This window comes from Mastigoproctus giganteus, chromosome 3, assembly GCF_048544385.1.
Source record: "Mastigoproctus giganteus isolate SK-2022 chromosome 3, ASM4854438v1, whole genome shotgun sequence".
Lineage (NCBI taxonomy): Eukaryota > Metazoa > Arthropoda > Arachnida > Uropygi > Thelyphonidae > Mastigoproctus > Mastigoproctus giganteus.
The window spans coordinates 60,274,269-60,291,699 of record NC_143577.1 but is presented as its reverse complement, the minus strand read 5'-3'; the positions used below and the strand labels follow the sequence as shown (position 1 = coordinate 60,291,699).

The 17,431-nt window shown below is 37.3% G+C and overlaps 1 protein-coding gene across 5 annotated transcripts in view; it reads left to right on the top strand.

Moving 5' to 3' along the window:
- Nucleotides 1-17,431, top strand: part of LOC150088045 (gamma-aminobutyric acid receptor subunit beta-like) — an 863,205-nt gene that overhangs the window by 100,167 nt on the left and 745,607 nt on the right. The window lies entirely within an intron of this gene.

Below are 17,431 nucleotides of genomic sequence, written 5' to 3'. Positions count from 1 at the left end.
AACGGAACACGTAGAAAACGTGGTGCAACTTGTGATGAAGCAGGATAAAATTTCGTATGGTAGTGTACCACATAGTAACGATGAAATGAGGAGAGAGCGAGAAACTTTGGACAGGTATAAGGGACACTTATAGGGGTTGTATAAGAATTATATAAAAGATCATTACAGAAGTCTATACGTGATGTTCGAAAAAATGGTTACATTCCATCAATACGGTGTATGATTCCATCAAATGGCCAATAAGGCTGACAGCGGTTAACCAGGCTCGATATAAGGGTGTCTATAAGATTCTGTGGGAACAAATCCCCTTCTTCCACCAGCGCAGACCTTTGATCAAGTGACCCAAAATTTGGTGGTCGACGTGCAATGCGATGCCCCAAGGCGGCCCACACATGTTCGATCGGATATAAGTCGAATGATCGTGCTGGCCACCGTAACCGTTCCATACAGTCAGTTTCAAGATATTCCTCCACCACTTGGAGCTCTGTGCAGTGGCGTTGTCGTGCATGAAAAGAAAATCTGGGCCAACCGCGCCCCTAAAAAGTGGCACATAGAATTCGAAAATATATTTTCGGTTCCCACATCAAAAATATGACGAGGGGTGCGACCGTTAATCTTTATTTCGTCCCCACGAGAAGATCGCTTCCACCGTAAGTGTCCCTTTCTCTGATGTTGCCATGATGATACCGGCATTCCTCGTTGCCGTCTAGAATCTGTTTTAGGCTAAAACGGGGCTTTTCAAAGAACAGAACTGTGCTCCACTTATCAGAGTTACAAATTACACGTTCATGACACCAGTTTTGACGAGCTCTGCGATGGTTTGGAGTTAATGGGATTCTTTGCGTAGAGTCCACTTGAATTGAGCCTTCTTAACAGTCCGGTTGGAATGTTTTCACGTGTGGCCGTAACCATCTCAAGAGATAGTTGCTGACAGGACATCGTAGGGTTCTGTCTTGCTATTAGAGCCAGGCAGCGGTCTATTCTGGTTGGCATAGACCTCGGGCCCCTTGGCGAACTCTTCTCTTAATGGTTCCTGTCTCCTGAAACAACTTCCATAATGTTGAAACAACACTGTGTGACACATTAAGCCAAAGTTCCACCTGCGAGTGCCCGGCTTCAATTCGTCCAACAGCCTGCCATCTCAAAGAATAATCCAAACGACAATTACTTGTAATCCTGAATACTGGAGAAGTGGCTGTCCCACTGAGCAAGCCAAAAAAACGGAAATGAATTGATGTGGTCGCACCCATGTTTTTGTAAGAATGATAATTTACATAAGTGCGGATCTTTAATGTGGTAGATCGATATATACTGCGTACCAGGATACCTACTATATCAAATTTTCGTCTTCGACGACACTTTTCATAATAAAATATTTATGAAAAACACTGTTCTATTAATTTTGTCGAGCAGTGTACATATATATACTTTATTAATAAATAAATATGACGTTGGTGAGACTGCATGTAGAATACTGTGTTCAGGTCTGGTGGCCAAACCTGAAAGAAGATGCAGATTCTAGAAAAGGTTCAAAGAAGGGCAACCAGAATGGTGAAGGGTGCTAATCGATGTCCATAGGAAGAACGGCTTAGAAGATGCGCTAACTGTAAAGCTTTCAGCTAGACATCTGAGGGGATTCTGACTGAGGTATACAAGGACCTTGAAGGGGATTACTAAAATAAATGGAAGAGGTATATTTCTATTGGCAGGAGAAACAAGAAATAAGACTCACAAATGTAAAAGTTTAGGGAGTTAACAAAAACCCAGAACTTATGAAGTTTGCATTCGAGCAGCGTTGCATTTCATTGGAATAAACTACATGATGTTTTGGTAGAGGCAGGGAGTTTAGAAAAGTTTAAAGCGTAAATAGACAGTTTTTGGAGATGAAGAAAGTGTGAATAACTGAATTCTTTCTTTTTTATTTATTTTTTTTTCAGGTGCAATTCTGCTTCGTTGCATCATTTAGCTATTACCATACTAATATGTATCAGCAGCGTTACAACAAATTATATTAACAACTTTGAAAATTTATTACAGTGAAAATACAGAAACTCCAAGCAATTTGGATATTGAAACGGCAATTTAATAAGCATTTGAATACAGAAACTAAAATCTTTAATAACGTGCATCCAATAATTATCCAGCACTGTTTTTCTCACCGACCACATTACCTCCACAGAGTCCAACACCACAAGTAGTCTACCTCAACTCTCCTCGATACTCTCTTCAGAGCACAAAAATCCCTGAGTGACAGAACTCAAATGGACATTATCTTTTTCGATATTAAATCTGCTTATGATACTGTGCCCTTTGCTACTTTTTTATACATCCTAAAAGTATATTCCAATGCATCAAACGAAATCGTAAGCATTCTGGTGTCTTTACTATAGCGGAGAGTCAATTATAGAAAATGGATCTCACCAGAAAACTATATATGCAATGAAGGGGGTGTCTCATGGTGGGGTCGACCACCCTCTTTTCACCTCTACATTGAACTATTCCTTGCGGCACATCAAAATTTCAGCTCCTTCGCCGATGATTTAAATTTTATTTTATTGTTTCAAAAGACCCCAAACAGATTCAAAAAATTAATAATCAAATTCGGCAATTAATAGATTATTTACAGCTAGCTGGACTCAACTAAATTCCAAGTCAGCCCGCATGAAAATTACGAAAAGGAAGTTCAAGAATGCCATCCGAGTAATATTTAATGGCCAGACAATTCCAAAAGTTTCATCGCATACTGACCTTGAGCTAACGTGGAATGAACACTTAAATTCCAAGGATCACTTCCTAAAGACAAAGACGTATGCTGCGTTCTGGGCTATCCGCCAGGAGCTCGTAGGCTGCCGCAACATAAAATTGATTTGGCAGAACATTGATAGGTGTCTCACTCCTTATACCTCTATATGCCTCTGAAATCTGGTCATCCGCACCTGTAACAGATTCTTGACAATGGAATATTGGATTCTGCGGTGGCTGACCCGTCTGGGAGGAGAACCGTTCATCTCAAAATCTATTCAATCTAGGCATGACCCCCTGGGGCTGACTTTTCTTGAAAAAAACTGTCCATACTCGCTAAGCTGCTAACCCGCCAGATTGAGGCTCCATCAATAGAAGATCATTATCTCACTCCCAAAAGCAAGGAATAGAAACCACCAGAGCCAGCATCCTCCACTTAGGAGGAAGCTCGCCAACCTGGATTCCTTAAAAGGAATGTACCCGTGTAAGATGATCCAACACCTTCACCATAGATCCGGCAAGCCTCCGTAGCCAGGTGGGAAGGAGCAGCAGTGCGTGTAGCACACGCTTCTTGATTAGACCGGGGTTCGAGCCCGTCACCACTAAATACAGAGAATGCGGAAAGCTCAGGAAATGACCACCGCATATCCTGGAGCAATATGGCCTTAGTTGCTAATGCTCCTAAAAACCAAATAACAACAACATAGATCCAAATAAATTCAGAGAAAATAAAACAAACAGAAACCAAATTATGGACCAAATCTAGACCATTTCACAAGAATTACTATAAAATCTAAGTTGTATTTATATAAGAAATGTATAGTATATAAATTTAATGTAAAAATATATTGTAAAAGATAAGCAAACTGTAATGACAATTACAGAAGAAATTATATGTAGGACAACCTGTATATATAATATTAATTTAATATCAATTTTGTTTTAAAGTTAATCATTGCTTGCTATTAAGTAAATATAATTTTCTAATTAATATCATTATTTTAAATATGGAAAATTTATATAAAATTGTATGTTATATATAAAAGAAAAATTGTACACTCTCCTAGCCCCACTGGCTGTCCAGGGGTTGAACCTAAGGTGAATAAACTGATAATAACAATAACATTTTAAATCCTCTAAAAGTTTACAAGTGTTCAGTATGAGCTCTGTGTTACTCTATAGTAACCATACCCTATGGTATGGTTACAATAGAGTAACATATGATATCAACACCATCCTTCAGTATCTCTGATACTTTGACCAGTGGTGTCCACTCAGACCAATGCACAGGATTTTTCATAATATCTAGCACACTTAACTCTGTGCTGCCTCTTGATATCGACTTATGTTGACCACACGCACACACTTATCAATAACATTTGGCCTACCAGTGCTCTTACCTTTGCGTAAGCATCCAGTCTAGACTTTTTGCGTCTATTGACGTGCGTTGCCATATCCAGGAACGGAAAGAATAAGTGAACAAAATTCAGTTTGTATATTTTGATTGGAATGAATTTTGAATTGCTACTAATATATTAATAATCCTTTACCGTTAGGAAAATTTACCCATATGAATGTGCATTTTTGTTCATACGCAGTGCTGATAACAGTTTGTTCGATTTTGCGCACAGCATATGCTGTTTAGACACAACCGGATAATTATTGGAACCTGCGGTTTGAAATCCAGTGACTTGTGAGTATTGCATTTAGGAAAGAAAATGAAGGAAATGGCTTACGCTCGCTTCTTCGAAAATTTTCAATACCAGTGATAGGTAGGTAAGTTTCTGTGAAAAACGTGCCACTAATAGCTACTGAACAGACGTTAGATTGAAGGGAGGGATTCGAAAAAGGAAAATGTATTGTATTCTTAATACCAGGTTGGCAGCGACCGTAGGAACAGCAAGGCATTCGGTAATTACGGGTATGCATTCGCACGACAATTCGTAGTATTCGACAGGGACTTCAAGCATTCTAACGATATGCTATTATTTGAATTGAATTCGCGAAAGTTTTGCAGTTTCGGTGTATAAAAAATCAAAACAACGTATAACACTGTTTCGATTTTTCTCTGACTTGGAAATGACTGGATAAATGAATTTGGAGTATTTAGATGTTATTTTGTTATATTACCATGCACTTCCTTCAAAAGTAGCAATTGAGGTATGATTTATGGACGTTATTTTATTTTCAATGGGACTGGCTGTATGCTCTACAGCGAAGTTATGGTTGATGTCCTTTTGTTTGTTTTTTTCATCTGTCACTGTCCATTCGAAGCTATTATAATAGCACTTGCCCAGGCCAAACGGATTTGGATGAAACTTGGTATTCGAACCGCTCAAAACATATTTATCGCCAAAATTTAGCCCTTGTTCATGTTTCCGTTCTTGTTTGCTTCAGTTGGATATAACGAAGTAAGCAATTATGGAAAGATACATAAAGTTAGTGTGTATGTCGGTTTCTTGAAGTTGGATGTTTAATTAGTTTTCCATTTGATGGTGTTGAATAACCATGTTGAATCCTAAGACTTGCGCGTGTGTATGTGTGCACTCTCGCGTCGCATTTTGATATACAAGATAAAAAACACAAAAACAAGATAGCTGGAGGGAAGGGAAGTAAACAAAAAAAAATCAATTTTCTTTGAACCCTTCGTAATATATAATGCAATATCTGGGCATAGCTATAACGTTGACTTATATATGTACGTGGTTATGGTCGAATAATTCTCGCACAGACAGCAAAAATTCGCTTGCAGAGAACTGTATGTTGATGTTCTTGTAAATGTATTGGCAGAGAGCATAAGATGAAGAATGTGTAGGCAGTATTCGTGGCAGATGAAGGATGACCACAAGAGACAATTCACCATCAATGTGACACATTCTGAATATTGACTAGCAGATGAACTGGAAATACAAATATTTGTTACAAAATGATTAGATGAATTGGAAATACAAATATTAACCAAATTTGATTTGCAGTCAAGTTAGGAGAGAAATGCCATTTCCAACACAGTAAAAATCTTTAACATTTTGTTGTTATTCTTGTGCTCATTGCAAAAAAATGAGCTTGTTTACTTATAATTATTGCAATGCATGAGGGGAATGATAGTACAGAAACCGTTGAATTCACCAAAGAATTTTGTTTGGTGGGTGCAACAAAAACATTCATATTAGTAATGGCAAATGATACAAGAAACCATTCTTATATAGCATCAGCCAAAACAAAACACTTAGCATATCACCTGTCCATCCCCCTCTAATACTGTAGTTTCTAGTTCTTTGACTTGATTGAAACTACTCACTCCTACCAAACCAGATGGAAGATAATTGCAATAATCAACTATCCACTGGCTGAAGGTAATTTCCGCACATCTATCCTGCAATCATCCTTCCTCGTCTTGAATTTACGTGCGTAGTCTGAGCAACAGGAAGGAGCTCAACAGTATTGAGCTTGTGGGGGGTTGTTTATTTTTTATTTTTCCTTTTATCTTTCTTTGTCTTATTATACATTTAACTCAGGTTTTCGTAGGTGCCTTCACACCTACAAGACCCCACTCTTTGCCACCTGACTGCTCTGCTCTGTAAATATCACAAAAGACTCAAGCTGTTGAGGGTAACTTCCTTTGATTCCCCTTAACCAGCACTCTCTCGCCTAACTGAGGGAGAGCAAGCTCTTAACTAGGCAAGCAAGGCGTGTGTTGATTAGACTAACAGAACTCAAGTGAAAACAAAACATGAAATTTATTACATACACATATACAAAATCGTATACAGTTGAATAAAAGAAAACACACATTCATAATATACAAAGTAAACTCAGAGGTATCTTGCATAATCATTCCCATCATATTTCCATTCACTAGATAATCTGAGTTTACCATTGAATGAAAACACCTGATTCAATCGTCTTGCTCTAACTTAACTGCTAACACTTATGCATTCACTATACTCATTCATTACTCCTTGGTACAATTCCGTTTCTTACATTAACAATCATTATGCTCAGTGTTCTCCCCACTCTGTTACAATATACTTGTAGACCAGTCTGAACTTTCCTAAAGTCTCTACTTGTCACTAGTCTTTCAGATAAACCAACCAACAATCTTCATCAATAAAACATTACATCCAGAGTTTCTCATACAACTTACTTGTCTATAACTTTAAAACATATTCAGAATCTTTCTTAGTAAGCTTGCTACCCTTCCTAACACATCTGTTATATCAATCTCATCTACTGTTAATTCCTTAGTTTCCCTTCCATTATACGCTAACCCCTTTTAACATAATAAACTCTGTTAGTATTTCTATTTCAGAGATAGTCTCTTTACTTTCTAGCACTACTCCCTTTTCGTAATTATTATACTATTTCGCTAACAGTCCTTCTTGCTAACTTAGAGTACTTAATATATCGTTCACCTACTATTATTCATTTTCTTTCCTTTCCAGGGAGGTTTCAGGCTACCATCTTAGGCTATCTTCTATGGCTCTCCTTCATCTGCTTTCGCTTGAATCAGCTTCAGATAAATTTCCGGAACTCTTGGCTGCATGGGTCTGGCATGCTTTCTCATGTTTGAATGCGCATCTCTTCCTTTACTAAAGATCATTCTGATGCATCTTGCTCCAAGAGGTCGTTACCTTTCCTGGCACGCTTAACTGTCCTTCATAACCCCGTTTCTTGTCATCCTTGGCTTTCCCGTTACTTCTACTCTTAACTATTTCTCTATTACTGTCTAGGTTCCTTTTTATCACTCCCTATATTTCTGCACTGCCCGACTTACTTTATTTTTCTCTCTTCAAACTTTTTTCACAAAGCTCCCTTTCCCTTGTTTTTCGAGAGGTTCACACGTTCTTTCCTGCGCTCTCCCTTTTTGTTCCCCTGAATTCCATACCGCCCTTTTTACTGTCCAGCCTCCGTTCGGGACTTCAACCAATCTTCCCCTTTCTATTTAAATTTACGTTCCGTTTCATTCGCTAATATCATTTTCCCATGCTGTCCCCTTAGCGCGTGATCCAACCTCCTTTTTCAATATCTTTATTTTTCTTCCCAGGCAGTATGCCCCTTTGATGTCGACTGGCCACCTCCCCAAACACTCATTTCCATTTCGCTCCTTGCCTTCTAAAGCATCAGAAACTTCCCATCACAGACAGCCAGACGCCAGTCTTAATTCGAAACCGAACATTTGAAGTACACCTACTTCCTGTTTAGTCTGACGGGGAAACCGATCAAAGGAAACGCTTCGACTAATCCTGTCTCCTGTCCTATTGTTTGCTCCCGAGCAACCCTTTTGACGCCTGTTCACAAATTACCCCCGCTACCTATTCCTGCTGTTCCTGTTTGTTTTCGTGTATATGGGAAGCTGAAAGTTTATCCGTCTGCTACTAGTTATTCTCACGCTTACCCCATCCCTTCATTAAATTTTCTCTTGATTCAATCTCCCTTGCGAAAAACCCACTATCCTTATTTTATTAAATTTGTAACATTTTTTTTCATCTTTCAATATTCACTATATCTAACATTTTTTTTTTTTGTCTCTAATTAATCTCTTAGTTTGCGAAAGACAACCCAGCTATCGTCATTTAAATTAACTTGTAAGATCTTATATCTTACAAGCTTAATAAATCCATTCATGGCCTTAAACGCCTGAATCTCATTCCTTGCAAGTGAATGACAGATGAATTCCTAGATACTGCAATTTGCAGAGCTGAAGCCTTTCTTAGTAAGAGCACTCTTTTGTTCCTCCTCACTACTAATCTCATTGCTCTGCTCCCGTACCAACCGATCCATCTTTCCTAAAATTAGGCCTATTTTCAGTACTCAAGATGTTACCTAACCATTGTCTCATACGATGGGATAATCACCTCCCAGTCCCTGCCGACAAATATAAATATCTTTGTTTTCATAGGAAGCATTAATCAGTTAAAACCAGATTTATTTTTGGGATCCCGTACGCATTTGCACGCCTTCCCTGATTAGGCCACTGGCCCTGAGGCAAGCATGCAAAATAAAATTTCTTGTAAAAAATGGGAGGAGATTAGATGAGATCCGTCCAACAATGACGTTTCATCAACAGTGAAAGAGAAAAATAAAAATGTGCAAAGGCTGAATTCTGAACAAAGGATGGTATAACCGCATATTTTGACATCAATGTTTATGTACACAAGGGATCAGTACTAAATGCATTTTTATTCATTATCATAATTGATGCGCTCACTTGGCCATGATAAAAGCAACCCCGTGGGAGTTGCTGTTTGCAGCAGAGACAGTCATGAACTAAAAGCGAAATTCGAGATTTGCATATAAACTTAGAAAGTAGAGGCAGGTATTAATATTGGGAAAATGCAGTGCATCGTGGGTGAAAAAACAAGAGAAATGAGAAGATGGTTCTGAATCATAAACTTAGAAGAATGACCAAAATTAATGCAACGGTTTAGAAGCCTAGCAACAGAATAAAGACACGAATATGAGCACGAGGATAATGTTAATGAAGCACAGAACCAGAGAGAGAGAGAGAGAGAGAGAGAGAGAGAGAGAGAGTAGTAATAACAATGTCACTTTGAAGAAAAGACTGAAAAACAAATGACAATACCTGGATGATTTCATTTGAATAATTATTAAAGAAATGTTTATTATTAATGGAACACTGCAAAATAAGGAAGCATACGGAAAAATAATACTGTGAAGAAACTGCAAAGTTGATTAAAGTACGATACACGCCTTGATCAAGAAGCGAAAGAACGAAGAGGCTAAAGTAAATTAAAATCTACTGACTGTCGCTGATCCAACATATTCCGTGGTTGGATCTGCAAATATATTTCATAGCTTTACGAGATAACTGCAAGAAATAGATGCTGTATTTATTCACACTGAGTGCTCATTGAATTAGGACCAACTACTTAATACCGTGTTGGACCACCGTTCACACGAATAACAGCCGCTATTCTCCTAGGCATTGACTCCATTAGACGTCTGAAGGTGTCCATGGGGATCCGAAGCCGTGCTTCCTGCAAGGCAGCACAGCTTTAAATCCAGTGTCGAAATACGAGTAGATGTCAATATATGCCTCACTTCCATTCCAAAACATCCCTCAGGTGTTCAGTTGGATTGAGATCAATCAAGATGGGTGATATCTTCATTGTGTTCCTCAACCACTTGTGCACAGTGCGGCCCGACACGGCGCCTTGTCGCCTTGGAAGATCCCATTTCTTTCCGGAATATTACAACATGCCAGGGTACACATGCTCTCCTAAGAGCTAGCGGTAGACTCTACCAGTGAAACGTTGGTCCATAGTTCACCAGGGATCCTAGTTCTTGCCAGCAAAAAGTGCCCCACATTAAGCAACCACCGTTATCTACCTGAATGGTAGGCACCGTCCAAGAATTGGATTTGTTGCTTGCGCCACACACGAAAGCGTCCGTCGGCGTGTTGCGCCAGGTATTTGGACTTATCCGACCAGCACACTCGTTTCCTGTTCTACAATATCCGACCAGCGTGTTGTTGACACCACAGCATTAACTGATGAAGATGATTAGCGGTGAGGAGAGGGTATCTTTTGGGTCGTCTGCTGTGGAACCCCATACGTCTCAGTGTGCGGTGCATCGTCATTTGGGAGATTTTATTCTTCTTTCCCCATACTGTATTGCTATGTCAGCTGTCGCAATGTGACCTGCCGTCGAGTCCATACGTGCTGCACCCTTCGCTTACCAGGAACATCCAGATTGCGTAATTCTTTACAGTTCTGTCGGAGGAAATCGTTTGACCGTTCGACACCATTCTTTAAATATCTTAACCAGAGTGGGCCTTTAGTAACCGATAAGACATTACTTTTACGAAATGGAAGTACCTGTCTTCGCGCGTAGCACAGTGGTATGGTCACCGTCCTCCCCACACCGGGTGGAAAAGGCCCGGATTCGAATCCCGTCGATGACGCGAGGAACTTTAATGGATTTCTTTCACTCCGTGGCTGAGTTAATCGGTCTCAGGCGTAGATAACAAGGTTTTTCCCCCAGAAACTGGGTTTATGTCCATCAAATCGATTTTCATATAAAATCATGATTCATATAATTCACGTTTTATATGAATTATGGCTGAAATAACGATCGAGGATAAAATTTATGCAAAATTTTTATTACAAACATTCAAGGCGTGACGATCATCTGAAGCAAATAGGCCATCTATCGAATAATGAAGAGATTTGAGAACAACATAGGATAATGCTACACCTGTCGAGCAAGCTCCGTCATCCCAAAAAAGACAAGTTTCTTTGTATTTTTTCAAATTGTTTGAATGTAAATGAAATAAATGTCCTCTAACTTCAGTAAGGAAGATGACTTAAAGGATTCAGGTTTATATTCCAAAATTGCATCAGACTTAATGAAGATGATTGAGATAGAAAACTGAAAATAAAAGTGCATTGTTTTTTTGTCTCGCCCTGTATAAAAAAAAAGAAATCATACTATAACAGTAAAAGTATATAAAATACTTTATTAGTTTAAACGGATCCACGATCAGATTTTAAATATCAAAAAAATAAAAAAAAAAACATTCTGAAGCTCAATGTTTATTGATATTGGTATTCAATATGTAGTTTCGATGGGTTCAGATAACCAATCTTATTCATCGATACAGCCACAATAGCTAGTGCATTTTAAGGTTGTATAAACCTTAACTGTTAATGTTACTTAATGCTGTTTTTATAGAGCAATTTTCTTTTAATTTATTTTGCAATTTTACTTTGTATTTATAGTTATTTGAAGAGAATTTATAACATGTGTTACTTTAGTTTACCTCTATTTTCTATAACATCGAATATCATTGTAAAACTAAAGAGATTTCTACGTTTCTTTCCTTCCGGTTATCAGATTCATATTCTGACCAGAGATAATCTTCACGCAGAATTCATTTCAACATTATCTTTTTATACAGATTACCTTAGATTATCAGAGAACGAACACTGCATATTGTATTTTCTTAAGGTAAAGTATTTATCTATGACCATGCATTGATCTTAATTCTATAATTTTATTTCCTATACAAGAAGAAAGGTTCTTGAACTAGACAAAACTTAACATACTGGGAAATTATTTCTGGTTTATTATCTACTTTTCAATCATGTATATTCTAGATTTTAAAATTATATTCCAATGTCGATCTGGTGTTAAGCCCCAACGAAGTAAGGGCATGGGCGGTGAGTATATAGTCTATAAATTGCGCAGACTGACTAACTCAACCACGTAATGAGAAACGCCCATGAAAAAATTTCTCGCGTAAGTGATAGTGTTTCCTTAAAGAAAATTTCATATACTATTTCTAGGACATACTATCAAGTTCCACCCATTCATTATCTACTGATATGGCAGGTATGTAGAATCATTTTTGTTTCTAAGTGTGCAGTTAGAGCCTGAAACGTCCTACTGTAACATCTTCACATCTCTTGACATATCGCATGGTAAATTACATCAGGATGTCCAATTTCAAATAACAGGCAACATTATTAATACTTTGTCCACATATTTTAAGAAGTAGTCCTTTATTCAAAGAGAACATTGATTTCATCGTACGTGTTTGAAAAATTCCCTTGAAGGCAACTTTAGGCCTACAGTAGTTTCTTTTCTATTGAGAAAATTGATCACTTTTAGCACACGCAATATTCTGGATATCCCTGTTGTTATCAGTTGAAAACTGGAAAACTATGTGCCGTAATATTTAAATTATTTAGGTGAAAGGAGCATACCGTCGTATCACATACCATATTTATAATATTTTGATAACTTCCATGATTATCATCGCCCACATCATTTTAGACTGCAGAAAAGGCCATAAAATAGTGCGACGATACGTGAGTGCAATATTTGGATGTGGGCATTGAGGTTCAGGCTTGTTTATGCTTCTCAACTTATTGCTCGTCAGGGACAATACTAACATTACGACCCAATAAAGGTCTAATAGCAACTTAACAACAAGGCTTGGAATGATAGATGCATTTCTCTTAGATCGTCCTCATTGCTATGAAATTAGTGTCCAGATAGTGCTAGTTTTGTTCTGGAAATTAAAAAACTTTCATCGGATTGCCTGACCCTCACCACAGGGGGAGGGGAAACCAGACAACACGACGAAAGTACCAATCTATCAAAAAAACACCAGTGCTTTAAGTGTACCAGATACAATGTTTCTTTAAGGAGGATAGTCTTCGAAGAAAAGGCTGACCGTAATGGTCTCTGTCGCGTTACGTCATTTATATAGAGTGATATGAGAACAAAAATGAAAGAAACTAGATCTTTAAGGTGAAATTCTAAGTTTCAAAGAGGCACTTTTTAATCAAATATAGCAAAATTTCAGTGAACATAAAGTTTCTCCAAAACCGCTTTTTTATACTTCTAAAAAGGTTTCAAATTGTGGAATATTTACATTTCTAATTTCAAAAATAAGCGCCTTTTAAATACAAAGTACTTTACTACTAATAAAGTCAATTTGGAAATCTTATTCTCCATGGATAACGTATTACGTTGGTGATAAATCATTCATAATTATAAAGGTGCCACGCTTAACACCACGCTCTGATAAAGCACTTTAATTAACACCGAATTACAACTTTTCTAGGGTTTTCGCCACGCCTACTTTTCCGGCGTAATTTATGTAGGACAAACAAAGAGAACATCAGAAACTGGAAAGGTAATATAAATATCAATATTTAACAATAGCAGCAACAAGAGTGAGCGAGGCAGGACAGCTAATCCAATAATATGGAAGCAAGAAACTCATAGTGCAAAATACATTTGTATTGGGATGCAGTTAAAATATCTTAAACTGCGAAAAAATAATTGCAAACACTGGAAAGAAGTTGAATTTTATATTAAATCTTACTGGGTTGTTCAGGTCACAATAACAACCACAGGGGGGACCAGACAACACGACGAAAGTACCAGTCTAGCAAAAAAAAAAAAAACACCGATGAACCTCCAGTCAAAGTCGAAACCAAGGTGTGGGCAGTGGTATACACTTTAAATAAAAAAAATAATATATTTCTCCATTGGAGCAGGATCTTTTATTTAGAGTTGCAAAATACCAAAGCAGCTCGGGGCAAAGTCCTTCACAATATGAGATCGAGGCCCTGAGTGACAAACCCAGTTTACTCAAAGTTATGTACAGAAAGAGGGTATGTCAGATATGTATAATTCCACTGGGTATTTGATACAGACAATGAGTCGATTTAAAATTAACAGACTTCAACTTGACCAATAATTATCCATTAATACGACATATTGATCATTGTAGATCTTTCATGAAAGAAAAGTGGTAATGGAACTCCGAGAAGAAACTGGAAGTCAACGCTAATCAAATTAATGTGCATTATTGAAATATAGTCTTAAATGCCGAAGTTTAGCAATCACACAAGTCAAACCTATTTCAAAAAGTATGTCATTAGAGAGACGGGATGTGGTGATGAGAGCGGAACCTAAACATAAACCGCACACTTTGGTTGACGACCTACCTCTTTAAAATGAGCATTATTTTAATATCGAATACTTAAGTGTGTATCTCTGAATACTAACGGATTCCAACAGACTAAATTGGGTTATGGCACTGTCCTTCCAGAAGCCACTCAAGGTGATCGGTATGCTCATAAATTGCAGAGGGAAATCCACTAAATCTAGACAAGCGTACGAAATTTACCGCATTCCCAAGCACCTAAAGAGAACTATTTGTCAACGGCAGCATTTAGAAGCTAGACTCGTGTGATAACTCTTTCTGTCAGCAATTGCCAGATGTTAGAAGTTTTCCCGCATCTTCAATACTCATAAGGGAAAGGAAGGGCTGTTGCCTTTCTATTTTGAGTCGGTATTTTGCTCAATGAACAGTTGAGATGAATAGCTGCAAAATAAAATTTTCATTGCATAAGAAAAGTTTCTTTTCTTTTCAACAATGAAGATAATAGATACATTGAATCACATCTCATCCCTCTTCCATAACCTTTTAATATTTTTTCGTTCTTTGTGTTCATCACAGCTTTCTCTTGTAGATGGCTTCTGCTATCAACCGAAGGCATGTTAGTTTTTTTGTTTTTTTTTATCACAAAAGTTTAGTGGCAAATACCAAGCAGAGCTTTGAGGCGTTTTCAAATTGATTGCCAAGTATTTTTATTATAATATATTCTGAGCAGCTTGGGATGTTCAAAGGTAGAGCGAAAAGCGTTATAACTACAACGTATTTCTTTTTTTTTCTCTCTTTGACAATATGATATAAAGTCGAAGGAATACTTTATATATGACATTTGGCGATAAAATTAGTTTCTCATAATACTGTTAAGCAAGAGTGTCGAAAAATTGCTCATTAAAAAGAAATTCGTAAAATAACGTTTCAAATATTTCCTTACCATACAATCTATGTAGTTTATGAGAGGGGTTTGAAATTTTCGTGGCCCGAGTATGAAAGGGTAGTGGTACAACGTTAAAAATTTCTGTACCTAAAGTATAACAATTCGAATAGTCCATTCCTGGAGTTGTTAACAGTGTGCATGATTTGGTCATGAGTGATCGTGAGTTCAGTACATTGCCAGCTCTTGGGCATCTCACCTGAACGTGTTTGCCACATAATCAGAGGTTCTTGTTATGAAAAAGGATCAGCACGATGGGTTCCAAAGTTGATAGCAGATCAAAGGAACGAACAAGAGGTTTGAAGTCAAGGGAAGTTTTACATTGTTTTCAAGTAGACCTAGAAAACTTTCTTGCAAGATTTGTTACCATGGATGATACGTAGGTCCATGACCTCTGGCCAGAGACAGTAGTCCAAACAGTGGAAACGCAGCTCTTCTTCCCTCGAAAGAAAGCCAAGTCAGAGTCCTTCGGCTGGCAAGGTGATGGCATAGGATTTTTGAATGCTGCTGGAGTGTTAATAGAGAATTACCCTCAGAAAGACATTACTTACAGCATCATATTTGGCAGACTTAGCGATGCATTTACGTAAAAACATAAATCTAACGCCGAGGAAACCCACCAAAAGAGTCTTGTTGGACCAAAGCAATGCTCATGTTCATAAGTCTATCATTGCCATGGCAACATTGCATGAGTGTGGATTTGAAATCTGCACCATCCTCCATTTTCGCCAGATCTAGCACCATCGAACTTTCACCTATTTTCTAATAAAAAAAATAAGATACCTTGCCGGCATTCATTTTTCCACCGACAGTGACGTCACTGGTACAGTGAATGCATTCTTGGAGGCCCAAGAGAAAACTTTCTCCGTAGCTGGACTCAATGCATTACAGCATCAGTAGAAAAACTGTATTGACACAAAAAAGACCATGTTGATAAGTAACATGTTACCAGACTACTCAAATACACCCTTCATAATCAGGCCACAAACTTCAAACGCCCCTCGAATGTATATAAACGATATATAGTGTTTTAAAGGTATGCGCAAAACTTCTGGGACAATATTCTAGTGTCCAAAATAAAAAAAAAAAGAGCTATGTGAAGAAATGGCTACTTGGTTTTTAAAATAGCTGTTTTAATAGCTAATGAATTAAAAAAACAGCTATGGAGCTTTGGAATATAAAAAAATACAGTACTTAAAAAAAAATAAAACTAATCACAATTTAAAATCAAATGTAATTATAAAATTAATCAGATATAATTTTATTATTTTTCTAATCTTTACTATTTAAACCCCCATGTTTATAACACAAAATTCAAACAGCCATAACTCCTTAACTATCCAGAATTGGACTTTAAATCTTTGTACAGAGGATATACATTAAGATATTCATTACTTTCCGTTATAGTTTATATTTGTTATTCCTTCTGAAATAGGAGGAAATATTCATTTATTTGAAAGTACTCCTCTGCTCAGTAAACGCCAACATGGTTTCCATTCAATGTATGGCTGATGTAATACACTGAATGAATCCATAAGATTCTTTCAAGGTAGTAAGCCCTTAAAGTAAGTGAATGATGCTTAGTACTTTACAACATCTAACATCCTAAAACTCTGTTTTCTCCAACTTTGAAATCAGTTTTCTAACTGACTGCTTCTCTAACTTTCTGCCTCTGGGCAACGTTCTTGGATTTATACTGCTTCGAACCAGTGTTTCACTTTACTAAAAGTTCTCTCGCACACATATCATAACCTTGTTCTTTTGGCCGTCCAACTGTTTTTCTCTATTCTTCTTCTACCAATATGGGTTTTGTTTTTATGTTCCAGTGTTTTTCTGGTGAGTGTCAAGACCTGTTCTTTCTTCTTTGAAGTATATGACTGCGCTGCTTTACTTGAACTTCAACCATTAACGCAAAACTCTAGTTCCCAACCAAATCATTCATTATAACGTAAGGTGACATTCGCTTGGTAGGCTCAAGAGATATTCTCTGTTTCTGATTCTAATATTTGGTAAAGGTTTATCAGAGTGTCGAATATTTATACAATAAAAAATCCTAAAAGTTTCTATGATTACATATACGGAAAACTGGGTTTATAATTAAATATTTTTATGGAAAATGGTTCGCGCTAAATAGCAATTTTACGAAGCTGTACGCAGTATTTATTTATAAAGTTAGAGAGAGGGGAGTTTATTTTTTTTCCATTAAATGAAACACAAAATCCCAATTACTTATAATGTAAGCACAAATGCTCTTTAAACTGTTTCAGTTTTTCTAATAATCTTCGGTAGAACTTGGTCATAAAACCATAATAGGAATTTAT